Source organism: Thamnophis elegans, chromosome 1, assembly GCF_009769535.1.
Source record: "Thamnophis elegans isolate rThaEle1 chromosome 1, rThaEle1.pri, whole genome shotgun sequence".
NCBI lineage: Eukaryota > Metazoa > Chordata > Lepidosauria > Squamata > Colubridae > Thamnophis > Thamnophis elegans.
In genome coordinates this window covers 59763783-59790711 of record NC_045541.1, presented here as the reverse complement: position 1 = coordinate 59790711, position 26929 = coordinate 59763783, and positions in this window count along the sequence as shown.

Sequence of the window (26929 nt, the reverse complement as noted above, 5' to 3'; positions counted from 1 at the left end):
ATTGTTTCAGGTGCGGGGGTCTGCCCATTCAGTGACCGCTTGGACCTTTGCTGGGTCCATCTCTATACCCTCATGGGAGATGCGATAACCCAGGTAATCCACCTTCTCCTGATGAAATTCGCATTTAGACAATTTAGCATACAGTTCTGCTGCCCGAAGTTTTTTCAGCACTGAACGAACTAGTTTCACGTGTTCTTCACATGTTTCCGTGTAAATAAGGATATCATCAAGATAGACCATCACGCCTTTGTAAAGGTGATCATGCAAAACCTCATTTATTAACTGCATGAAAACGGCTGGCACCCCCTGTAGTCCAAATGGCATAACGCAGAATTGAAAACAACCAAGAGGGCAGTTGAATGCAGTTTTCCACTCATCCCCTTCTTTAATTCTGACTCGGTAATAGGCCTCTTGTAGATCTAACTTTGTGAAAAAATTTCCTTTACCCAGCTGGGTCAACATGTCCTTCATTAACGGTAATGGGTAGAGATTCTGGACACACACTGTGTTCAGCTTCTTAAAATTAATACACAAACGAAAGGAGCCATCTTTTTTTTCTCTGAATAAGACCGGAGCAGCAACTTGGGGCCTAGCGGGTTCAATGAATCCCCTTTCCAAATTTTTGTCAATAAATTTCCTTAATTCGTCCATTTCTCTAGGGGTCAGTGAATAAATCTGAGATTTAGGGAGTTTCACCCCAGGGAGAATATCAATGTTGTGTGTGGGTAATTTATCAGAAGACTTCTCACTGAAAACATCTTTCAGGTCCCAGTACTCTCTCAGGATTTTTTCCTCCCCCTCAATTTTTTCTTGCCCTCTGGCTGCCAGGTTGGGGCCTGTCTTATTTGGTTCTGGAACCCCTCCTTCTATCTCAGGGGGTGTAGCAGACCGGATGCGCAACCAACCCTTCCTCCAATTTATGTGTGGGTTCCATTTACGCAGCCAGGGCAATCCCAATATAAGGGCATGGTCCATTGCTGGGTCCACAATGAAACTTATTGTCTCCTGGTGGGTTCCCATCCACATTTCAATAGGCTCATTTACAAAATGAGCAGGGCTCTCTCCCGCAATAGAACCATCCAGTTGGCAAAAAGCAATTGGAACTTTTAGAGTTTTAAGCTTTAATCCCAGTTTTTCCACTAGTTCTGGGCTCATAATGCATCGTGTGCATCCGGAATCTAAAACAGCCAGCATTTTCTCTTGTGCGCCAGAAGAGGGCATCCTTAGCTCAACTGGAATAGTCATGGGTCCCGATCGGGAGCTTACCAGGCGTTCATCGTCAGATTTGGTTTCGGTCTCTTCCGAAGAGCTAGGGGAATCCCCCCCCCCTCTTACCAGGGTGGAAACGCTGAGAAGGTTCCTCCCCCTTCAGGGCAGGTTCTTTTCTCTTGCTGGGAGGTTTTTCCAGTTTTTTCTCTCTCCGAGGGGGAAACTTTTGGGTCATCTTTATGTGGCAATTAGTGGCATGATGCCCCTCCTTCCCACAGCAGAAACACATAAAGGGTTTTGGTTTTCTTGAAGATCCATTTTTCCCTCCTTTAGGGGCTCCTGGGGGGTGGTGGTTTGCAGGCGGGGATTTTTCATTCTCACTCTCCTCCTGGTAATTCAGCCTGGCCAGGTCAATTTCCACATCAGCAGCCGCTTCATACCAGGGTTGCAGTCTGGGGGCGGGGGGCTCTGGTTCATGCATTGCTGATAAATCTCTTTGTTTAACCCATCAGTGAAATGGTCTAACAACGCTTCTTCAGACCAACCCCTCATAAAAGCTGATAGCTCACAAAATTCTACTGGCCGTTTCCCCTGGGTAAGAGTTTTAAACTTAATTCTTGCTTTACCCTCTCTGAGTGGATATCAAAGCATTTTCTCAAAGCGCCCATAAATCCATTATAGTCTCTCAATAAGGGGAATCAGCATTATGCAAGCCCACCATCCATGCCGCCGCTTTATTTTCCAAAGCCATAGTAATAATTGCTTCATCAGTAACCAATTCATCACCATACATTTGCATGTAATTCCATACTTGAACAATGAAGAACCCTAAATCTTTTGGTTCTCCCCCATATTTTACACTTAATGGAGGAACTGTGGGAGGGGCCCCTCCTCTTGGAATGTTTCTAACCACAGTGATTGGGGTCGGCACTGGGTCATCTTGTTCAGCTCCCCCTTCGACCCCTCCAGTTTCTCTCGGGTCAAATAAGGTTTCTGTATACTTCCCCTCTGTTTCCTGGAGATCGGCTTCTCTCTCCAGACCACTCTCACGGGCTCGGCGCCTCTCCCATGCCCCTTCAAAGAGTTTCATCACTTGGGACATCATAAGGTTCTCCTCCTCAGAGTCCCGCCAGTCAGCCACTGGTTGTCTGGGTCTCCTCATAGTAATTCCAGTCAGAGGTTCTTCGGGCTCCTCTTTCCGTCCCACTCCCCAAGTCCATCTGGGTCGAACAGATCGTTCTTCCAAGTGCAGGCCAGCCATTCGCTCCGTCTCCAAAGGGCAGGAGGATGCAGCTGCTCCCATATCTTCTTCTTGATCGCTGCCTTGGTGGGACATCCTTCAGGTTTTGGGTGCACCCCCCTTGAAAGGTGTCAGCTCTGGGATGGGTGCGAGATGAGATCCAGCTTAATGTCAGTGCTGCTTCACTTAATAACCAAGAAAGAAACCACTCAATTCCATTTTGCAGAATTAAGAGTACTTTTACTGGTCATAAGTAAATAGAAGCTAAACAAAGCTGGATCTGAGCAAAAGCACACACAAACATTAGATATCAATACCTGACCCATTCCCCTCCCCTTGGTAACCCCAGCCCATAGTCCAATCCAATATCTCCACAGCTGTCATGTGGGAGACATCTTCAAAACTCATCATCAGGTCGGTATGCCGAACAGTTGGCCTTGGTGGGAAACTCCTCTCCTTGCCACATGCGCAGTAGATGATGAGAACAACTCCCAATTAACAGTCCTCCTGTACAGAATATTTCCCACATCCAAATACCATGCCCCCCTCCCCGTTTCAATGGCAGCCAAAAAGCAAGCAGCAAAACAGAGGCTGACAGCTGCCATTCAATGGGAACATTCTTTAATATTTTTTTGCAACTTTTATTCTTCTGTTAAAACCTATCTTCAGATTTAATTACGGTATTATTTACCATGGGGACTTATATTTGAATGGACATTTATTGTCCTTATAGAGCCGAGGTGGCACAGTGGTTAGAGTACAGTACTGCAAGCTATTTCAGCTGACTGCTAGCTGCAATTTGGCAGTTCGAATCTCACTGGCTCAACGTTGACTCAGCCTTCCATCCTTCCGAGGTGGGTAAAATGAGGACTCAGATTGTTGGAGTCAACATGCTAACTCTGTAAAACCACTTAGAGTGGGCTGTAAACCACTGTGAAGCAGTATAAAGGTCTAAGTGCTATTGCTATAGTGCTATTTCTATTGGGCTGCAGCTTTGTCAGATTTTAAAAGTAAGCCAAAAATAATAAAACATTGATGTTCACAACAAACCATGCTGTTGCAAAAATGCAAAAAATGATAGGTGACATCATGACATAAATTCTCCTTCTAATGTCTGAGAGAAGTATCTACTCTTTATGTACATCAAGGTGTCAGGATACATCATTTATCATCTGACCTCGTGCCCTTGTCCTTGCTCATATATATCCATACAGAAGAAAAAAAACATATACCATGTAATTGATTGCTTGAAGCATTCAACCAGTGGATTGAAATACATATGATTTTAATTTGTTAATGAAATAGATACACAAAACAAAGCAAAGTTGTCTACATGTGATTATCAGGTTGAACAAAATAAAGACAAAAATAAAGAAATTCAAACTATTCACTGTATATTCAAGTCTCCTTCTCCCTTGTTAAACACACATTGATAGTTTGCAAAAAAAGAGAGAGAGAGAGAAGAAAATGATTGCTACTTGCACCTGACTCAAATATTTAGTGGTAGGATAAGTGGTAGGTTTAAGGCTTCATATTCCAGAATGTCATGTTTTTTTGATAAATGCATGTAATACAGGATGTTAAGAGGTTGCCATAATAATACATGATTGTTAATGCTTGGCAGTTGTATCCTTGCGATTCTTAGTAGCCCCACACAATAGATTATTTTTGTACTGTTTTTTGCAACCATGCCTCCATTACAGAAACTGTACATTTTCTCTCTGTGTTAGGATCAATGGTTTATACAGTGGGCTTGAAACTGGAGAGGTGATGGCGTCATGACATTCAGAAAGCCATGAAATTGCTCTGGAAAATGTGTATGTGTGAGAGAGGGATTACATAACTGCATTTTTTTTTTACTGATTATTCTTCCTCTGATAGCGTATCTGGCTTTTCCATAGCCAGCAAGCCATACAGTGCAGCGCCCAAATCCACTTTGATAGCGGGGTGGCCTGAACAGCTGCAAACCGGCTGAATCCTACCACTGCTTCTACCCCAAGAACCTGTAAAATGGATTGCATTGATGATTATGCCTGTGGATGAATTTGAATCTGTACCTCCTTTGTCTCAGTCTGACACTTTAGTTACTGCTTTATTTATTTATTTGATTTATATGCTACAAATAAATATTAATTAGGTATCAGATTTCAATCTTTCTTGTCATGGCATTTTACAGAGGGAATTTTCCTTCATTTTTTCCCTACAACAACTCTGTTGGTAAATTGGGCTGAGAGAGACTGATTTCACCAAAGTCACCTCTTACCTATTCTGCATTGGCCAATGGAGATATTGTGGAAGTTGAAATTTAATATAGCTGAAGAACATTGGGTTGGGGAAGGCTAAAACAAACAATGGTGGCTAGAGGAATGATGTAAGGTGTTTTGCTGTGTTTGATTTAGAATTCTTTTGAAGAACCAAACAAATGAAGATATTTGGTTTAATTAACTTTCCCTAAAACAAGGAATTGATCACAGAAATTTGTCTTCCTATTATGTGAATATAGTATGTAAGAATTTATAACACTCATTTAGAAGAACTTAATGATTCCTGGGAATTATAAGAATTATAAAAATGTGGGAAAGCTGAAATCAGTGCCAACATTAGACAGAAAATGAAACAGTTCATATGCACATATGCATACCTATATCTCTTTCTCTCTTTCTCTCTTTCTCTCTTTCTCTTTCTCTCTTTCTCTCTCTCTCTCTCGTATCTATCTATCTATCTATCTATCATCTATCTATCTATCTATCTATCTATCTATCTATCTATCTATCTATCTATCTATCTATCTATCTATCTATAATATCAGATCTCCTAAAATGCATTGAGCTTGGGGCTCTGGAATTATTATTATTTAAAAAATGTAACCTATGGATTTAATTCACTTCTTTCCTTTGGGATAATTTAAAGTAGCTCTTTCAGGAATGTGCAGTGAATCGTTTTAATTAAGCCATCAATAAGATCAGTTTTAGAAAGGGAAACATGCAGCAAAATTAGAATTGATTAAAGGGCATAATTAATATAACTATACTAGAAAGTTCCTGCAGGGAAGTTTTGACATTTCATACTTAATTGGGGAAAACAAAAATTGTCTCACCAGATTTTCATACACGAGAGAACCTTGTCTTGAAATAGAATGGCGGAAGGTATTTATGTCTGGAATCAATGTGTTTACTCATGTTGACATCCAGAGAAGTGAGATTAGTACAGACCATGAAATCAGCCTGCTCAGCTTCCTGTAAAATTGCAACTTTTCAACATTAAGAACCGCTTGACAGCAAAACAATATGCCTTCCATTTACTGGATTAGCCAGCAGAGAGAATTCATACCATTGTTAGTTTTCTGCCTGCTGTATTTTATTTTAATACTCCTATTTTAAATGCAGTGTTATTGTTTAATGTATATCTTGTTGTTTAACATATGTGCAAACATTTTTTTAAACATATTTTTAATTTCCATTTTCATAACATACAATCACATGTATACTATACATAGCCAGTATCATATAGTAATAAATAATGATTACATCAGTTCCTCTGGTCATCAACGCCCCCCCCCAAAATAAAAACCCATTATTAGCTCTTCTGCTCTCCATACACCTCTTTCTTCTACCTCTCTCCTACTTCCTATCTTCCCTCCATCATCCTTTCCTACTCTACTTCCCCTCCCCTTCTCCTTCTCCTCTCTCTACATTCCACTCCTCTTTATCCTCATCCTCCTCATCTTCCCCCTTACCCTCTCTCCTATCCCTCTCTTCCCATCTCCCTTCTGTTTCCCACTCTTCCTCTCATTGGTGTATTTCTGCTTCTGAGCAAACTCCAATCTATGTTGATAGTATTTATACTTCCATAACAATATACTTAACATATCGTAGTTTTAAAGAAAAAAATAAGAGAAAACAGTATACATGTGCAATCATATTACATTAGAATCTAACACCCCTCTTCAAACCTCCCTCCCTCCTACCCTCCCCCGCAACTCCCCCCAACCTTCCCTCCCCCGACTTCCCAGAACCCATACACGGTATAAATCTTTAACAAAAACAGTCCAAAATATATTGGAAAAAAGAGTTAAAAAAATTGATAACTTCTTTACATCGAGCTTAGCTCCTCCTTGCTAAGCTAACTTTAAAAAATTTATATCAGTCCTGGTGTTAATCATGGTTCCACCACAAAACCACGGTAGACTAAAGCGCGCTCGACGAAAGCGCGTACGTGATGTCATCACAGCGCGACGAAAACAGCACGCTGTGAGCGGTAAACTTAAAATTAATGCGAAAACCTTACCCTAACCCCCCCAAACCTAACCCTAAACCTAACCCTAAGCCTAACCCTTAAACTAACCCTAAACCTAACCCTAACCCTAACCCTTAACCTAATGCTAAACCTAACGCTAAACCTAACGCTAACCCTTAACCTAACCCTAGGCTTAACGTAACCCTAAACCTAACCCTAACCCTAACCCTAACCCCAACCCTAAACCTAACCCTTACCTTTATGTGAATCGGCTTGCTTTAAAAGCGCTTTTTAAAGTGCCCTTTTTTCTCCCCGGTCGTATTTGTCGCGCTGCTGATGACGTCACGTACGCTTTAATCGGGTGCGCTTTAGTGGACCGCGGTTTTGACGTTCCACGGTTAATCATAAGCTATCTGGAATTTCTTAGTCCCGTATTTATTTTGAATATAATCAATCCATTTTTCCCCATCTTGTTTATCCATATTTATTTTGTATATAATCAATCCATTTTGCCCAGTCTCATTTATATCTCTCGTTTAATTGGTGCTTAAGATATGCAGGTATTTTAGCCATCTCGGCTAAATTTGTTACTTTCAGTGTCCTTTCTTGAATTATAGGCAAGTCTTCCTTCTTCCAGTATTGCACTACCGACAATCTAACTAAAGTTATTAAGTACAAAGTCAAATTAATCTCTAAAGCTGTACATTCAGTCCTCTTGTGTGTACTCTTATTCATATTAAAAACAAAGTATTCTGCTAACAATTTTTACATTCATTAGTATATTTCTCATGTCTAAATAAATTTTCATTCAATCTCCCAACCCCTTCTTGATTGCATCACCCCTCCCAACTCCATCCAAACTGGGTTATGAACTGATGAAACTCTGGCACATATCTTTATCTTCTTCACCCTAGAAAACAAATCATTGGTAATTAGTTGATTGTTGTTTTTTTAATTGTTGATCCATTCGTCTGGTAATCACACGGTTTTGACTTTGTTCCTTGGCGCCTTGTACTTCTGGGGGAGAGAGATGATCCACCCTTGTTGATAGTTGTGTAGTTTGCTGTCTATCTTGTCCTTCTTGTTCTCTTTCTCTAGGTCCAGGTGGGGCAGGATGTCCGACCTTCAAGATATTATGGTAAAAGTCTCGAGCTTCCCCTACTGATTTAAGACGGTATCTTTGCCCCTCAAAGATGAATGATAGTCCAACTGGTGCCTCCCATCTGAACTGTAGCTGACGATTTTTAAGCTCTTCAACTAAAAAAAAACATAGTCTTTCCTGGATCTTAGCATTTGAGGTGGTATCTCTTTCAGAACAATCACTTCCTGACCCCCAATTTGAAGCTTAGTTTTATAGGACTCTTGCAATATCATATTCCTCATGTCTCTTGTAGTAAAATAAATCACAATGTCCCTTGGGAGCTGCTTCTGTTTTGCCAGCCAAAAGTTAGCACGATAAATCTTATCAATTTGCCAATCATAATTTCCCCCTGGCCTTCCCAACAGATTATCAAAGGCTTCTGAGAGAATCTGTTTCAAATTCTCCTGACTGTTTTCACGCAAACCTCTTATTCTTAAAGCAAACTCCATTTGTCTATACTGTAGCATAATAATTTCTTTTTCAGCATATCCAACTTTTTGTTGCACCACATCTATTTTCGATACCATATTAGTCTTAGCATCATTAAGATCTTCTAATCTGTCTTCAATTTCCGAGACATATTCTATTAACAAATTAACAACTCCCAGCATATCATCCCTGATCTTCTGAACCGGAGTCTCAAGTTTATCAGACAGATCTTTATGCACAACCAATATCTCCTCCTTAAGTTTTATTTCCATCATAGCTGCAAAATTTTTAAATGCCTCGGCCAGCTCCTTCTGAAAAAATTCTTTAGTCAGTAGCTCGCCTGTGGGGGGAGGAAGTGATGACTGTGGTTTCGTGCCAGAGACAAATGAACTTTTGAAGCCGGGGTGGGGGTGTTTGCTTAAAAGCCATTCCAAGTCTTAATCTTCTTAAACCAATTAATAAGTCTGTTCTAGTCAGTTGTGCAGCTGTTACTGATTAATTTAGTATTAAATCACTCCTTCCCTTTGAAGTTTTCAACTCCGTAGAAATTCAAAACTCGAGCAGTGTTATGAAGCTGCTCGACGCCATTTTGAGTATCTCTTTAGAAAGCAAGATATCAGAAGGAATTCTTGTAAAAACAAAAACTGAAGCTAAGAATTGATACAAACAATTAAAAATTTCACATGTACGGGGTCCGCTCATCTTGGAATCAATAAATCAAGTTTTGTTCTGAGGATTTGAGTGTTGCTTTGTGCTGCTAATGCAGCTGGAATTCCTGGCAGGGAGGCAATTCTGCCGTTGGCTGGCCTCCCCCCCTCCCAGAAACAATCTGCGAGAATAGATTGGCACGATGCCCGTCAGAAAGCTCACCTTATCTTCTGGCCCGAAGAAAAAGGTAAACAAGCTGTCAGATGACTGATGGATGGCTCATCTGAAACTATAAACTATTAACTATATAAACTATTTTACATAAACAAATAACGTGAAGGTGAATGTAGGTATACTTCTGAAAGAGAGGAAAGTTCCTTCGGTGAACCTGACACCTGTACATTTCATTTATTTTAAAAGGATTAGAAATGGTAAACAAAGAATTTACACTGTTAGTAGCCCTAATTTATTGAACAAGAGAGCATGATGGATGACTTGGGAAAGTACCCCTCAAACACAAGCAATTTATGGTAACGATTATTGTAATTTCTTCTATATCAGATTTATAACAAGTGTGATGTCCCTGTCTTTTGTTTGAACAAATAACAAAACACGTGCTAAGTTTTGGGTTGTACTAACTAGGATGGAGGGTGGAAGGAAGATTTTTTCAAACTACTTTCCCCTTGTTGGTGTTGGTCTGCTTTAATTCAAAATAATTCTACTTGTTCTACAAATATTGCAGTTTTTCTCTAGGTAAGCCTGTGATGGGGAAAAAAGACTGATGCTAAATTGAAAGCTTTGAAGGTGCTTTGAAACCTCTTCTTCTATAATGGATTATCCAAAATCAATAATTGTTCCAGATCAACCCCCTAGGTTAGTGGCTCTGGAACTCCTTTAACACTAAATGACTTACTATTTACACAGAGAGGATTTGGTTGTTTTTATTCAATAGAATCCACACAATTGTAATTCATTACTAACTGAGGAGACAGCAAAGGCATATACTTGAGGAACATGTTATTAAGAAACTCTCTGAATTGTATTTAACTCTATTAATATTTGACAGAATTAGAATACATACATAATATTTATCATTCCGGGGAGCAAATGGGAAAATAAAGAAGCATAACTAGTTTGCAAATGTCATAAATGTGAGGATTAATTGCAAAGTTACTTCCGCATCACTGTCATGAATGCAAAAACTCATTAAAAAGGGAAATTTTCAACAAGGATCACCTGCATTTATTTTGATAACCACCCATTTCATATAAAATGACTCTGGGCAGCTTAAAATAAAGTAGATAAAAATAAAAAAGACATAGCAAACAAGCATCAACAAAGTCAAGTGACGGGCATTATCACACTTCCAGACCCCTGTGTCCAGGCACAAAACCAAGTGTGTACATTGGAGAACCTAACCTGTGCAGAATAGTGTGAGCGTGGTTGGTATAAAATTGAACTTGATTATTCCTGGACCACATTGGTTCATATTGTGTTTAGAATAGAATAACAGAGTTGGAAGGAACCTGGGGGGTCTTCTAGTCCAACCCGCTGCTTAGGCAAGTAATGCTACACCACTTCAGACAAATGGTTCTCCAACATCTTCTTAAAAACTTAGAGTATTGGAGCACTCACAACATCTGGAGGCAAGTAGTTCCACTGATTAATTGTTCCGTCAGGAAATGTCTCCTTAGTTCTAGGTTGCTTTTCTCCTTGATTAGTTTCTACCCATTGCTTCTTGTCCTGCCCTCAGGTGCTTTGGAGAATAGTTTGACTCCCTCTTCTTTGTGGCAGCCACTGAGATATTGGAACACTGCTATCATGTCTCCCCTAGTCCTTCCTTTCATTAAACTAGACATACCCAATTCCTGCAGCTGTTCTTGATATGTTTTAGCCTCCAGTCCCCTAATCACCATTTACCATTAGTAGGGAATTAGTAGAGAATGTTATATTAGTAGGGAATGTTATATGTGTCAGAAATACAACCAAGCCTGGTAAACTGGACTATTCTTTTTATATCCTACTAAGGATTTATCCAAATTATTATGCTGATGTGTTGTGTATGCTAATGGAAGAAATATTATGCTCAGATGTAAAAAAAATGTCACTCATTTGCCAGACTTTGGATAGAAGAGAGGGCAGAGGTGCAGCTTCATTCTAAGTATTTTATTTATTTTACAGTCTAAATAGCCTTCCCAATTTAAAATATGTTGGACAGGTTACAACCAAAGGGTGAAAGAAGGAAGGGCTGATGAGTGGACATGAGCTTGGATGCATATTTCCAAAATTAGATTTGCCCATAAGCCAGTGCAGGTGTTCTACTCTGCTGAGATTTCCAATGCTGGCAAGGATGATGAGAAGAGATGGCAGCTGTAGGCTGCTCTGCCAAAAAAGATTTGTGGCATATCTCCAATGATAAATACATACAGGGAAGTGAAGGTATAGGTTTAATTTTGAATCAAAGAGTTACAATATATGCCATAAAGTATGAATGGGTGTCATTACCTAGGTTTCAGGATTGGTATGGATCTTAAGCAGGATGTGCACACATAATGTCAGCCTTCCTTCATTCAATAATCAGGAAAGAAAACCACCGGACTCCATTTGTTGAAATCAAGTGTATTTTTACTAATTATAAATGAATAGATGCAAAGCTAAGCTAAGTCTGGTTAATTAGGCACAAAAGCGAATAATATATTGTATAATTCATTCCCCTCCCCTTGGCATTCCCGTGCACAGTCCAATCATAATTCTCCCAAATGTCAGGTGTGAAATAACTTAGAAAGGCATCACCAGGATGGAATGCTGGACCGTTGGCCTTGGCAGGAAACACTCCTCCTCGACATGCGCAGTAAGGTGGACAGTTCAGCGTCTAGAAACTTCCTCCATCACAACAAAGAATCCCCTCCCAAATACCACGCCCCCCCTCCCCGTTTCAATGGCAGCCGAAGCAGTAGCAAAGCAGAGGCTGACACATAAATTCTGGCTGGAAAGTATTTCAATTTTAAAAAATGCTTTTTCACTGCAAAGAAAGACCACCTATTTTTTTCTAATTTACAATCAGTCTCTCCATCCTTTTTTTTTAATTTTTTTTTGTTCGCATATTTTTATTTCCATTTCCATAACATACAATCACATGTATACTATACATACCCAGTATCATATAGTATTAAATAATGATTACATCAGTTCCTCTTGTCCTCAACACCCCAAAAAGATTAACACCCCTTATTAGCTCTTCTACTCTCCATACACCTCTTTCTTCTACCTCTCTCTTACTTCCTATCTTCCCTCCATCTTCCTTTCCTACTCCACTTTCCCTTCCTTTCTCCTTCTCCTCTCTCTACATCCCACTCCTCCTTATTCTCATCCTCCTCATCTTCCCCCCTTACCCTTTCTCCTATCCCTCTCTTCTCACCTTTCTTCTCCCTTCTGCTTCCCAGTCTTCCTCTCATTAGTGTATTTCCGCTTCCATACTATTCTACTTCCCCTTCCTTTCTCCTTCTACTCTCTCCCCTTACCACTCCTCCTTATACACCTCATCTTCCCCCTTCACCCTCTCTCCTATCCCTCTCTTCCTATCTTCTTCTCCTCTACTTCCGACTCTTCTACATCCTGTCTTCCCTCCATCATTTTCTACTCTACTTCCCCTTCCTTTCTCCTTCTCCTCTCTCCCCTTACCACTCCTCCTTATACACCTCATCTTCCCCCTTCCCCCTCTCTCCTATCCCTCTCTTCCTATCTTTCTTCTCTCCTCTACTTCCCACTCTTCCTCTAATTCACTTGGTGTGTTTCAGCATCTGAGCAAAATCCCTTTTGTGTTGATGGTTTTTATAATTCCATTTCAATATACATAAAAAAGAAAAAATAGCAGTATACATGTATAATCATCCAACATCCTCCTCCAACTTAGTAAACTCCACTCCCTCCCACCCAACCCCCAACCCCCCCAACCTTCCCTCACCCTGACTTCCCAGAAACAATACAAGGTATAAATCTTTAACAAAAACAGTTTAAGATATACTTAAGAGAAAACGTAGAAAGTTAATAACATCTTTGAATTGATCTTAGCTCCTCCTTGCTAGGCTAACCATAAACAATTTGTATCATTTCTGATCTTAGTCATAAACTATCTGAAATTTCCTAGACCCATATTTATTTTGAATATAGTCAATCCATTTTTCCCACTCTCGTTTATATCTCTCATTAGAATTATCCTTGAGATATGCAACTATTTTAGCCATCTCTGCTAAGTTTGTGATATTCAATATCCATTCCTAGATAGTAAACAAATCTTCCTTCTTCCAGTATTGCGCCACCAACAATCTAGCTGCAGTTATGAAATACGAAGTCAGGTTAATCTCTACTGCTGTACAGTCAGTGATTATACATAACAGAGAATAGGTGGGGGTTGTTTTTTTTTTGAGAGAGAGCATTTTACATAATCCATCATATTTTTGTCCAGAATACCTTAACCTTTTTATAAACCTACCATGTAATTAATATTAATATTTTTCCCAACCCATAGCAAGGCATTCCCCAGAACATGACCTTTAAAGTTCTCAACCACCTCTTTATTATACAGCAAACAAGCAGCCATGTACCAGATCAAACCCTTCAATACTGAGCACTCCATTTCCTGCTAAATTAATCCATTCGCTTAACATTCCATATTAGAGATTTAGTTACCATCATTAGCCCCCTGAAACTTTTTAATAGCCATCTGAATCTCTTGATATTTAACCTTTGGCCTAGCTCCTCCCACTGTTTCTGATGTAACACCTGTATGCTCCTGAACGGTGGCTTGTGTACGTTGCTTTCTTAATTCCTGTTCCATTTGTCTGGTAACCACGCGGTCTTGTCTTTGTTCTTTAGCTTCTTGTACCTCTGAAAGAACAAGTTGATCCTCCCTTGTTAAAACTTGAGTGGCTTGCTTTCCATCATATCCTTCTTGTTCTCTTCATCTAGATCTAGAGGAAGAGGGTTGTCCGCCCTTCAGTACATTAGTGTAGAAATCTTGAGCTTTCTATACTGTATTGAGGTGAAATACAGTATGGAAATATTTCCAAAATAGCTGAATGCGATGCTGGTTGGTGTGTCCCATCTAAACTGTATCTGGCGATTTTTGAGCTCTTCCACTAGAAAGGCATAGTCTTTCCTAGATCTCAGCATTTTAGGTGGTATCTCCTTCAAGACAGTCACCTCCCGACCCCGGATTTGAAGCTTATTTTTGTAGGATTCCTGTAATATCGTATTTCTCACATCTCTAGTGGTGAAGTAGACCACTATACCTCTTGGTAATTGTTTTTGTTTTGCCAGCAAGGAATTAACACGATAAACCTTTTCGATTTGCCAGTCAAGATTCCCTCCTGACCTTCCTGCCATCAGGTTGAAGGCTTCAGAGAGAGTCTGTTTCAGGTTCTCTTGTGTATTTTCAGGGAGGCCCCTAATCCTTAAAGCCAATTCCATTTGCCTATACTGTAGCATTATGATTTCATTGTCTGCATCACTAACCTTTTGCTGGACCGCCTTCAATTTCATTGCCAAGTTCGTATTAGCGTCACTAAGTTCTTCTAACTTTTCTTCAAGGGCCTGTACATAACCAACTATTAAATTCAGAGCCGTCACCAAGTCCCCTCTAATCATTTGGTTACATGTCATAAGTTTTTCAGACATCTGTTTGTTAGAAGCAGCTATCTCTTCCTTAAATTTTATTTCCATTGTAACAGCATGATTTTTTAACGCATTGATTAATTCCTTCTGCAGAATTTCCCTTGTCAGGGGGTCGCCTGCAGATGTAGAAGGGAGTGATGATTGTATTTTAGCAGAAGGCTCTGGTGAAATTCCGGCACTTTTCGATGCGGGGGGAGGAGGGGGGGATTTTTGCTTAGAAGCCAGCTCAAACTTAATCTTCTTTAGTCAGTTAAAAAGTCCAGGCAGTCCAATTATACAGCAATTGCTGTTTGTTTTGATAATAAATCTCTTCTTGATAGTAAATCACTTTTAGGCTTCGCAAAAGCTCTACCCGATGCATGCCCCTCCTACACAGCTCGGCCCCATTTTTATAGAGCTTTCAGCAAGTAATCAGCAGAAGGAATTCTTTACAATGGAGCTAAGGATTTATATATACAATTAAGAAGTTCACAAGTATTGGTTCAGCTCGGCTTGAGGTCCATAATAAATCATTGTGCTGAGGATGAGCGAAAACCTTCGTTCTGCAACAAAAGGCAGAATAAATCCTGGCACGGAGCTGCCATGCTACGGCCGGTGCTTTCCTACTCTCCTCCCAGCGTTTATGCTGAAAGAGCTAGTTGGAAAACTTCTGATGCATAGCTGCTCATCTCTCTCTTCTAAGCCCGAAGGGAGGATAGATAAATTGCTAAACAGCTTGATAGATTCCTGTTTAGACAGATTAACGACATCAAGATTCCAGAGCTGTTAGAGATAACAACCCTCTGTCAGGCCCCGCCCACTGGAAGCCCCCCAGTCTCTCCATCCTTTGTCTACTGTTTCTACAGGCTATATATTTTTTCTAAACCACATTCTTTATTTATCTCTACTCTAATTTCTATTTTGCTATTTTTCTTATAGCTTCCTAAGTCCTAACTATCTGATTTCTAGTCTGTATGTTTTATTTATAGGTCTCTACTATTCCTACTTGTAGTCTACAGTCTCTGCCAGATTCAGTTCTGCCTTAACTCACCTATAGACCAGCCGTGGGATTCACTTATATTCCCTACTGGTTCGCAAATGTGAGAGCATGTGCTGTGTCTTCGCATGCACACCGCCTTCTGCGCGTGCGCAGTGCTTGTGCATTACATTGGGGTGGGTGGGTGGATGGAGCCTCCCACAGTCACTGCTACCAGTTAACCTGAACCGGAGAGAACCGGCTCAATACCACCTTTGCTATAGAACAATTTTACATCCCAGCAACTATCTCTGATTACATCCCACCAACTACCTAGGCTACCCTGATTATTTGGACTGGTGGTCCATGCTGTGAGCATTGCAAATTTAGAATTGCTGTTGATGTTGTTTGATGCCATCAGGGTCACACTTTCTAACACTGGCTCTGCCTCTGCCTCTCATTGGCATTATGTCCAGTCTCATTTGACACCCTCCTTTTAAAATCCATTTTGGTTTGTTTGGCTGGGAAGTGCAGCTATGGGTGTTATGGCAGACACTTCCTGGTTGCCTTAAGCTGCCTTTCATTGCTGCTGTCCACATTTTTTTTTTGATTTTACAAGTCATCTCTCCAGCATTCTTGGCCTGTCGTTTCTGTCTACCAGACAACTTTAATTCTCTCATTGCACTCTGTTGAACTTCCATGAATTTGTCTCTCTTTTTTGGGTGGCTACTGCTGGTACAGTGAACTGTTAATGGTAGCTGACCTTGGCTGACTATAACCAACCTGGCATACCTCTTGAGAATTTCCCACTAAACGTCCTAGAATCTTCATTATACTCATTACCCAGGTCTCCAAAATAGTGAAGACTAACCAAATTCTCCTGAATTTAAAAAAAAAATTAAGTTTGATCGTTCTCTAGGGACCATAGCCCATGGTTACTTTTTTGCTGGCCTGTAATCTGCATTTTCCCCATTTGTGATTTATTTTGGTACCACCCAGTTGAGTGGTGCTTCTCTCTCCCATACTTAGACAGGATATGTCTGTTATAGCTAAGATCCTCTGCAAGCTTCTCTTGGGCTGTCAAAGACTTCCATTTTTCTACTCCTTTGCTGCAGAGGAGTTTTTCAGCAAACCCGTGCAGACATACACACACACTCACTCACTCACTGCTGGCTATAGTGAAACTCTATGGCCTCCCACAATGTCCCTTCCTTTATTTCTCTAGCTGTCCATCATCACTTTAACTTTCTCCCCTCCCCTACCCTTCTGAAAAAACTTAGAAATTTTGCCCCACTCCTTCCTCAAGCAAACAGCTCCTTTTCTTAAATAGCAGCACTCCTTTTAAAGAGAAAGGCCGTTCTCGAGCTTTCAGGAGAAAGAAAGTGACAGAAAATAGCATGGCATTTTTGCTTATGTAACCATCTTCTCCCAATCAGATAGGTAGGTTTTGGGTCCATGTGAAAACAAAATGATGGATTGAAAAGACCTGCTTTTCACATTCGAGTGAGTAGTGATAATGGAACAACCAGGGATGCATTTAGAGGAAAGGTTTGAATAAATTTTTCAAACTTACTCAACTTATTCCTCAAGGGGGAGGAAAAATATGTTAGATAATATGAACATATTGGCAGCAATGAGAAAAAAGAGAGTATTTGGAGATCCAAGAATTAATGAAAATGGCTCCTGTTTGCTGTTTGTTTACCTAAATGTCAGTTTGTTTCAATATATGGATTAAACATGAATGAACAATTTATAAAGTGTATTCAGATGTACAAATGGAAAGGGAATGAATGCAGAGTATGACTGATTTGATTGTTTATGATGAAAACCATAAGAATGAAAGGTACAATGTACATTCTATATGTGGGTCAAAGCATGTTCTATGGAGAAACTCAGTCATTCAGATCATGGTTGTCCCAAAGATGCTTTCAAAAAGTCAACTGGACTTTCTGACTTCCTGGGAGGAGCTTACTGGTGGAAGCAGCAAAAAATCAGCTGCCTCCGAATTCCTGGCTACGTACCTGATTAGAGGATCTTCCATCTGACGTCTTATCAGGTTTTCTTATCCTTCAGGCAAGAGGGAAAGAAGAAACTGTTCTGCTGGCAAATGCTCTTCGATTTTTGCAGCTTTTGTGCTTGCAAGGAAAGGGGGGCTAGCCCAAGGCAGAACGGCTGTCCGTGCTGGGAACTTCAAACTGCCTTGTGCAGGACAAAGTAGGTCTCTCCCACTCTGCTCTAAGTTTTGTTTGATTTAATCTTATCACGAGCTGAATCCGTTTACTGCGAGGACAATAATTGCTTATCAACATTTTAGCTTCTTCTCTTTTTCTCCTCCGAAAAATTATTTACTCAGAGGCTTTTAAAATGGCGCCGAGCAGGCTGGTTTCTCCGGTAATAACGAACACTTTTTGCTAATTCTCACAAGACTTCAAAAGAATTCAAAACAAAAGAGATAGCTTATCACATGTTTTGGTTTCACAATAGAAGAATTTTACTCCTTCATTAACTTTGCTTATTTGGAAGTTAAATGGTGATGAATCTGTTGAACGGTCTTGTTACAATGTTTACTCACTGAAACTTTTGCCAAGCCTTAAACTTCAAAATAAAAGCCTCTTTACTTAAAGCTGCATATTTAGGCAATAGAGTTTTATTAACTGCAGGCAGACAAATTTTGAAATGGCCTCAAAACCAAATATTAACTTGAAGTCGTCACCCTCTACTTCCAGGGGCACATCCTCAGTGCCTGGTACAAAGCTGCAGCCTCCGCTTCCTACGCCCCCTGCTGGGGATGTGTTAACGAAAGAATTTTTTCTGAGTAATCTAAGCGAGGCTCTTAATGCACAGACAATTAAAATGGAAGATAAATTTAGAGATAATAGAGAGGAGAGAAAAGAGGAAATAAAAGAAATGAAAGAAGAAATTAAAAGTGAAATTAAAAGTGAAATAAAAGGACTTAAACAGGAGTTGTATGAGAAATTTGAGGCTAAGGTTGATAAAATTAGAGACGACATGCTGAGTCTTGTAACTGTATTAACAGAACATATTTCTGGAGTGGAAGATACTCTAGAGGTTCTTAATGATGCCAATGCTAACTTGACATTGAAAACAGAGGTGGTGGAACAAAAAGTGGAAAATGCTGAAAAAGAAATTATTATGATACAGTACCGACAAATGGAGTTCGCATTAAGAGTAAGGGGGCTGCGTGAGGAGAAACAGGAGAACCTGAAACAGATCCTATCGGAAGCTTTTGACCGCCTGATGGGAAGACCAGGGACCAACCAAGGCTGGCAAATTGACAAAGCTTACCGCGTTAACTCCTGGCTGGCAAAGCAGAAGCAGCTTCCTCGAGACATCGTTATATATTTTACTACAAGAGAGTTCAGAAATATGGTACTGCAAGCGTCTTATAACACTAAGCTTCAAATTGGCGGTCAAGACCTGGCTGTTTTGAAAGAGATACCACCTCAAATGTTAAGAGCCAGAAGAGACTACGCTTCTTTGGTCGAAGAACTCAGAAATCGTCAGATACAGTATAGATGGGATGCACCATTTGGCATCATATTTACATTTGATAAGCAAAGGTACCGCCTCAACTCTGTATGGAAAGCCCGAGATTTTTATTATAATATATTGAAGGCCGGACACCCTGCACCATCTGGACCTAGAGAAAGACCACAAGAAGGACAGGATAGACAGCAAACTACACAACCACCAGACAAGATGGAGCATCTCTCTTCTCTAGAAGTGCAAGGTGCTATGGAACCAAGACCTAGCCGCATGACTACTAGACGTATGGAGAAACAAGCTAAGAGGCAACAGCATCAACAATCATCGGCCATCGATCAAGGAACTACAACAACAAATCTGGAAGCAGTGGGAGGAGCTAGACCTAAGGTTAAACAGGCCGTGCAGGAAGCTCTAAAAATGCTTCAACCAACCAAAGATGACAACTAAGATTTTAACATGGAATGTCAACGGACTGAACTCTCCACAGAAGAGGAAGAAAATATTTCATTATCTTAAACAGTTTAAGAATGATGTAATTTGTTTGCAAGAAACTCATATCAAGTCAACTGATCAAAAATATTTGATCAACTCAAAACTTGGTCAACATTTTGCAGCTTCTGCTATGGAAAAGAAGAATGGTATAGTTGTATACTTAAGAAAAGATATGAAAGCTGAATTAATAGAAGCAGATCCCTTCGGAAGATATATTGCTTTAGACTTAATCTTAGAAGGGAAAAAGACATTACTTTTGGGAATTTATGCTCCCAATCAACAGCAAGATAGATTCTATAGAAATCTTCATGCTAAATTAGTACAGTGGGACTATAGTTCCTGTATACTATTGGGTGACTGGAATGGAGTGATAGACACTAAGAGAGATAAGAAGATTTCCCGCCTAAATACCAAGATGCGAGCAAAGTTACCCAAATCTTTCTTTGACATTATGGATGATTTTGAATTGAGAGATATCTGGCGAGAAAGAAATGCAGAGGAATATGACTTCACTTTCTTCTCGGACAGGCATCAATCCCTTTCAAGGATCGATTTTATTCTAACCACTAATGATTTGCTTTCTAGGGTCAAGAAAACAAAGATTGCAGCTAGAGTCCTTTCGGACCATAACCCAGTTTGGATGGAGTTGGGAAGGGTAGTGCAGGCAAGAAGGTTTTGGAGACTGAATGAAAATTTATTTAGATATGAAAACTATATTAATGATTGTAAAAAATTACTATCTGAATATTTTGTTTTGAATATGAATAAGGGTACATCTATGGAATTTGTGTGGGATGCAAGCAAAGCGTATATGAGAGGAGTTTTGATGAATATAAATAAAACACATAGAAATAAGCAAGGGCTAAAACGAACAGAACTGGAAGAGGAAATTAAGAGAAAAGAGCTGGAGTTAACAAGGAAACCAGACGATACAAAGGTTAAGGAAGCTATTAACATATTAAAATCTCAATTTGACATGTTGATCTCTGACCAGGTAGCTACTAATTTATTATATGCAAAACACAATACTTTTTGTAATGCAAACAAACCTGGCAGATGGTTAGCTTATCAGATTAGGAAAAAAAGGAAAACTCGAAATATATCTAAATTGATTTACAGAGGGAAGGAGGTGTTCCAACAGGAAGAGATTCAAAAGGCTTTGTGGGAATTTTTTACAGAACTGTATAAAGGGGATAAAATTAATGGTTTAGACATAGACAAATATTTAGACAAGGAGAAAATACCTTCAGTTAGAGAAGAACATAGGCAAAAATTGAATCAACCAATAACCTCGGGGGAAATCCTGCAGGTAATTAAGCAATTAAAGCCAGGGAAAGCACCAGGTACAGATGGCTTGACAGCGGTTTACTACAAAAACTTACAGTTAGAAATGGTAGAACCTCTTAGAGAATTATTTAATATGATTCAAACGGAAGGTAAAGTCCCTCCATCTTGGAAGACAGCGTTTATATCTTTGATACCCAAAGAAGATCAAGATACTACTCAACCCAAAAATTATAGACCCATTTCATTACTGAATGTAGATTATAAAATTTTTACTAAAATATTAGCAAATAGGTTAATGTTGGTCATTCAACAATTGATACATACGGACCAAACAGGTTTTATACAAGGGAGACAGATGAAAAGTAATGTCAGATTAATTATTAATGCATTAGAATATTTGGGAAAGAACAACCAGATCCCTGCTGCGTTTATATTTTTGGATGCTGAGAAGGCCTTTGATCGAGTTAACTGGCAATTTCTGCTGAAGATATTGCAAAAAATGCAGATAGGAGATAATTTTTTACAGTCAATTAAAGCAATATACCAACAGCAAACAGCACAAATCATAGTCAATGGAAGTTTAACAGACTCTTTTCAAATTGGAAAAGGTACAAGACAGGGTTGTCCTTTGTCCCCATTATTGTTTATTATAACTTTGGAAGTATTGTTGAATAAAATACGGGGCTTGGATGGTTTAAAAGGGATCAAGATTAGGCAGCAAGAATATAGAGTCCGCGCTTTTGCGGATGATTTGGTCATAATATTGGAACAACCGCAGGAATCTAGTATGGTTTTAATGAATATGATTAATCAATATGGTCAAGTGTCGGGCTTTAAAATAAACTTAGGAAAAACCAAAATATTAGCTATAAATATGAATATTAAACAAAAGGAAGAATTAGGAGTGATGCTAGGATGTGAGGTAGTTAAAAAAGTCAAATATCTTGGAGTTAACATTTTAACTTCAAATGGGAAATTATATAAGCATAATTATGAACCACTTTGGCATAGCATACAGACAGAGATGAAAAAATGGGAGAAATTGCACTTATCTTTGCTGGGTAGGATAGCGGCAGTGAAAATGAACATTTTACCAAAATTTTTATTTCTCTTCCAAATGTTACCTATACTTAAAAAAGATGCGAACCTTTTAGAATGGCAGAAGGGTATCAACAAATTTGTGTGGGCAGGAAAGAAGCCGAGGGTAAAGATGAAAATAATGCAAGATGTACGTGAGAGAGGAGGATTGAAACTACCTAATTTAAAACTATATTATGATGCAGTGGTATTATCTGTAATTAGTGATTGGATTCACTTAACCAATGATAGAATATTGAACATTGAGGGACACGATCTGGTATTTGGTTGGCATGCTTACCTGTTATTCAACAAAAAATTGGATAAGAACTTTAAAAGTCATATTTTGAGAAATGCTTTATTGCGGGTTTGGAAGAAATACCAATATAAATTAAATGACAAGATACCCATGTGGGCAATTCCTAGACATGCAATTGAAAATATGAATACAGCACAAAAACAGGACAGATTTACTTACAGACAGCTTCTTACCTCGGAAAGGGGGGTATTACAATTAAAATCTTTAGAGGTATTAAAAGAGGAGAAGGTAGTTCAAACATGGTTCCAGTATGGGCAATTACAGGCTAGGTGGAAAATAGATCAAAAAATTGGCTTTATTCAAGTTGAGGATAGTCTGTTTAAACAAATAAGAGATCAAAGCTTAATGCATATAAAGAGGATATATAATGTATTAATACAGATGGATTCGGAAACAGAATTAGTTAAAGATTGTATGATAAAATGGGCTCAAAATATTGAGGAACCAATAATGTTGGATACATGGGAAAGAATTTGGGTAAGAAATGTGAAATTTACACAAGCTCAAAATCTGAGAGAAAATTTTTACAAGATGTTTTATAGATGGCATTTAGATCCTAAAAAGTTGGCTTCTATGTATCCGAATGTACAGCCTAAATGTTGGAGGTGTGGTTCTCTCGATGCTACATATTATCATATATGGTGGACCTGCCAAAAGGTTAAGGCATTTTGGATAAAAATATGGTGGGTCATGCAAAATGTTTTTAAAAAAAGGATAAAGTTTATTCCTCAGTTATTTTTACTAGGTATATGTACTGATTTTACAGTGGTAGAGACCAATTTGATTCTGCACCTGATAACTGCAGCAAGACTGTTGGTGGCGCAATATTGGAAGAAGGAAGACTTGCCTACAATCCAAGAATGGACATTGAAAGTAACAAACTTAGCTGAAATGGCTAAAATATCGGCATATCTCAAAGATCATTCAAATGAGAGATATAAACGAGACTGGAAAAAATGGATTGACTATATACAAAATAAATACGGGACTAAGAAATTCCAGTTAGCCTATGCTTAAGATCAGAAATGATTTAAACTGTTAAAAGTTAGTTCAGTAAGAAGAAGCTAAGTTCAATCTAGAATGTCATTAATTTCTTTATTTCTTTTTTCTCAATAGATTTTAGACTGTGTTAGTTAAAAATCCATACCGTGTACGGGTTCTGGGAAGTCGGGGGGGGAAGGAGGAGGGGGGATGGGGGGGTGGAGGGAGGGAGGGGTACACACAACAAAAAAAATTGTATTTCAATGTCTTAATGATTGACAAATGATGACATATTTGTGTTTGTTTTTTTTTAAAGAAAAATAAAAAAGTTCTCTTAGAGAAAAAAAAGTCAACTGGACTTTCTATGGTAAAACTGAACAGCCCTCTCTCAACAGAAGGGGAGGGACACTTCAGTGGTAGGTTCTGTTCCCGTTGCTACTGGTATGCTGTGCACGGGACAGGGAGTCCTAGTTGTGTATGTGCGCTGCGCATGTGTATACACACCACCGCCCTGAAACACCCAGCTGCTTTTCAGAGATTGCACAGGCACTGCAAGCTATGCGTGTGTGTGCAATTGGCCAGTTGCGTTAAAAACAGGAATGGAATGCGGGTGGGCGGGTAGGCCAAATGAGCCACCATACCAGTATGGTGGCCGCTGCTCCCAGCTACTACCTGTATGGCCGTACCAGCCGGAACCCACCACTGGGGCACTTATCTCCTGTTTACAACAGGGATGTTTTCTATTATGGTTCTATGTTTGTTTGCACTCTGATTCAGGAAAGTCTGAGGACACAGATTAATCCCCAGGTAGTTACAACCACCCTTGGAGTGTAACAACAGGCTGACTACAAACAGTATAAATCCCTTTAAATTCCCTATCAATTAGTTGAAACTGAAGAAGCTCCTTGGATGAGAAGTGAAATGTCTTCAATTAGAAAGTCCATTTGCCTTTTTGAAAGCACCTTTGGGACATTTTTTTTTGGTACTGTCAAAAGTGGATCTTTGGAAAAAATGATCATGGAAGAAAAGGAAAGTGAAAATAAAGTGATTGCAGAAAGAGAAATATGAATCCTGTACAAAAAGTCTATTAGATAATGGATTAATTTTGCAATGGAATGAATGGAAAGTTGATATAAGGAAGAAAGGTAAGGGTTAGATCAGAGTAAAAAGAATTATGCTACACGATTTCAGAAATGTGTATAAAAATACAGCAACCGGAAAAATGAAAAGGGTTGTTTGATGTCATATATAAAAGTATAAGTATATACAAGTATAAAAGAAAAAAAATGCAAAACACATTCATGTCATTTGATCAGAAAGAAAGAATGAGAATCAAATAGAAACACAAATATAAAAAGGAAGACTGTGCATATTGAGAGGAATGGAAAGATGGAAAGTCTTATTTGGCTGAAGCTGAAGAGATCCTCAAAAAGAAAGAAGTGAAAATAACAAAAGGCAATATATGAATTGATGTATTGACATAGTGAAAGCAAAGATGATTATCAAGAATGAAATGTAAGGAGAATATAATGAATAATGTTCACGCAAACCCGATTTAACTATCTTTCTTCTTATCTTTTGTCTCCAAATGCTTTGCTTACTGTTTCATATTTTTTTCAGTGTTTGCATAATGTTGCTTATTCCCCCTGTCCCATACACAAATGATGGATGTTAAGGATTTTAGATCTAAATATCCTATGTGTTTTTGAGTCACTTGTGATTGCTAGACAAAACATGTTTTAGGATAAATAAAGAAATTGTGTAATGTGTTGTATGTTACATTCTTTGGATATTGAGGAAGTGGGAGATGGAGACCTGAGAAAGGTTAAGGTAAAGTTAAAGGTTCTCCTTGCACATATATGCTAGTCATCCCTGACTCTAGGGGGGTGGTGCTCATCTCCGTTCCAAAGCCGAAGAGCCAGCGCTGTCCAAAGATGTCTTTGTGGTCATGTGGCTGGCATGAGTAAATGCCGAAGGAGCAGGGAACGCTGTTACCTTCTCACCAAAGGTGGTTTCTATTTTTCTACTTGCATTTTTAAATGCTTTCGAACTGCTAGGTTGGTAGAAGCTGGGACAAGTAACGGGAGCTCACTCTGTTATGCTGCACTAGGGATTCAAACCACCGAACTGCCAACCTTTCTAATCGACAAGCTCAGCATCTTAGCCACTGAGCTACCCTTGAGAAAAGTTAAAGTAAAACTAATACATAAAAGGGGCTGTCGAAGTTCTACTATCTCTGAAAATATCAGTATGTATTTTATTGTTTGGCTAAAGGGTGCTGCTGACTTGCATTTGTACTAATTGCTGATGTTTATTGTTCCAATAGTGCACAAAACCTAATTATCTGCTGATAATAGTAGGAATAGGAGAGAGAGATACAGCCAGCTTCCTACTAAAGTAATACTGCAAAACCTTTATGCCAAAGTTATTCTGTTGGATTTATTATCTACTGCTATTATTATACCTTAACATTGGCAGGATTCTATGCATCTTACCCACATAAATAATTTCTCATCCAATCTTACAAATTATAGGTACAAATTTTAAACCAATGCCCATATAGCATCAGGCAAATTGTATATATTGAAAATAGTTACGTGGTTATTTAAACTTTCTTTTTTTTTAAGCATCACAGCTGGCTTGTTTCTTTTACATGCAGATGGGAATTTGGCAAGATGCAGTAGAGTAATATACATTTGAGTTCCATTCTTTATTCTGCCTCTGCAGACTCCATTCTACCTTTCCTCTGGTTCTAGACTAGAGGTTCTTTAATCTATCCAAAACGTTTCCTAGAAACGCAGGGCCTAAAAGAATAATGGGAATCTGCAATTGAAGTCTCCCTTTCTCTGTAGTTTGGATAATCCAGCAAATCAGTTTAATGGAATAACAGAACAACAGAATTGGAAGGGACATTGGAGGTTTTCTAGTCTAATCCATTGTTCAAGCATATCATTTCAGACAGCTTTTGCCAAAGGAACTTGATCCAAGTGGTCAAATACAAAAAATTCTGCCCTAGCTGAGTTCTAATATAATCTTTTAATGTGGCTCAGACTTATATATAGAAAATGGAGTTAGTTTAATAAGTAGCATCAGTCATTAATTGCAACATGGCATAAAGAGATACATTTTTAAAAACTGTTAGTTATTAATTCTTGGAAGGAGGCCTAATGAAGTGTAGGCAAGTAATTTCTTATATTCTCATAACTTTAAATATTTTTTTTAAAGTTTTGGCTTATTTTCTTTTTAAAGAAAGATTAATATAGCTTTCTGTTAAATGACAAATATTATTTAAAATGTTATAACATTTTATAGAAAAATATGAAAGAGATAAAGTGATCAAAACAAGCTTTTTACTTTATTAATTAAATTAATGATAGTGCATGATTGTTCACACACACTATGGGTTCGTGTGAGCTATATAATATAGAGGTAAATATAGAAATATAGGTATATAATTTGGAAGTGATTCAACAAATGAGAATAGGCATCCATATTTTGAAGAAGGAGAATAAATTATATTTAAATTATAGCTTAAATTAAGATAATATTTTTATTTTCTGGAATGGAAATATGAAGTAAATGTGTATATCAACAAAGCTCATGCTTGCTTTGTTGCTAGAGCCGAGGTGGCATAGTGGTTAGAGTGCAGTACTGCAGGCTACTTCAGCTGACTGTTAGCTGCAGTTCGGCGGTTCAAATCTCACCAGGCTCAAGGTTGACTCAGCCTTCCATCCT